Here is a 1621-nt window from a genome sequence, read left to right on the forward strand (position 1 = left end):
TTTAAAATAGTTTCATTTTCGATGGAAGAAATGAATTTTCAACTGAAAATTGTTTTTAAAAAAACACCCAATCGAATTTACAACAGAATAGTTCAGTTTTTAAACATGCAGTTAGATTTTCATTTAAAAAATTATTTTTCAACCAAAAATGGAATGGAATGAATTCTAAGAGAAAATTAAAATCGTTTGAAAATTTTCATTTACAAAAATGTACTTTAAAAAAAAATCAAAAAGATTTTGAAACACATCAAAATATTTCCTAAAATTTAAAGGAGTGTAGAAGATTTTAAAGCAAAATGTTTCAATTTGATAAGATTAAAACGTTTTAAAAAACGTAAATAAACCAGTAAATTCGAGAAACATTTAGAAGAATGGAAGAGATTCAAATCTAATTTTAGACTTAAATTTTTTAGAAATGTAGATTTTCAAAGATTTCGAAAAAATAATTAAAATAATTAAATAATTAAGGAACATAGTTCTTATTAGGCCTTCTTGTGTAATTTTGTTACACAATTTTTTAAATTATATGTTGCTTCAAAAATCTACTTTCAAATTTGAGAAAGTTTAAGAGATATTCAGAAATTTTGAAAGGATTCAAATAAAATTAAAACTTGTAAAGATTTGTCAAGAATTTTGTAAGTTTTCACGAAAATGAAAAAAAAATATTTTAGGTTCGAAGAAATAATTAAAATAAAATTTTATTTCGAAAAATTAATTTTAGGATATTATTTTAAAGCAAACCCAAGACGACTCTCTCGGTTCCAGTTCTACTTCCCCCCTCTCCCAACCCTCCCTTATTAACTGAAGTTTTTGGTGGGACTGACGTTAGAACTACAATCTCCACCATATGACGATTTGATACTTAACTTTGACATGATTACGACTCAGAAAATAAACTTATTGCATAAAGGTGTTAGTTGGTCGTATAATCTAAACAATGAATAATACAAAATACAAAATAGCCTCGGAAAGGACTGGAACTTTTAATGACAAAAGGCATACACACGGAAAATCTAAAGGTCATGTTTCAGGCGACGAATGGACACTGGGTATTTGGAATGCTAGGGGAGTAAATGATCTCAAGGTAAAAGAATTGCGTGAAACTATGGAGGTGAAGAAACTAGATATTTTATGCGTGCCCGAAACAAAGAAAAAGGGATGCGAAACTAAAGACATAAAAAACGGCGTGCTTGAAAGGCGGACTCGAAATATGGTCAGGAGTAGACTGTGAATCACATGGTAAACAAGGAGTAGCTCTCATTTTGAACGAAAGAGCAAAGCAGCATCACGGAGACCATGGCTTCGTGTCTCCCAGACTGCTGTGGGCTAGAATGAAAGTAGGAATCAGAAGACTATTTATTATAGCATGCTACGCGCCGGTTGATAGTGATCCTAGAGAAGTGAAAGACGCCTTCTGGGACACTTTAAATGATACAATAAAGATCTGCGAACATGGGGAAAGAATAATTCTACTAGGAGACATGAACGGATGGGTGGGCATCCAAAATCAGGATACAGATAGAGTATTAGGTCATTTTGGGGATCCAAGAACAAACTATAACGGAGATAAATTAGTTGGTCTATGCTTAGAAAGGGGTCTGTTTATTACAAATACTTGGTT

Source organism: Belonocnema kinseyi, chromosome 3 (assembly GCF_010883055.1).
Source record: "Belonocnema kinseyi isolate 2016_QV_RU_SX_M_011 chromosome 3, B_treatae_v1, whole genome shotgun sequence".
In the NCBI taxonomy this organism is placed as follows: domain Eukaryota; kingdom Metazoa; phylum Arthropoda; class Insecta; order Hymenoptera; family Cynipidae; genus Belonocnema; species Belonocnema kinseyi.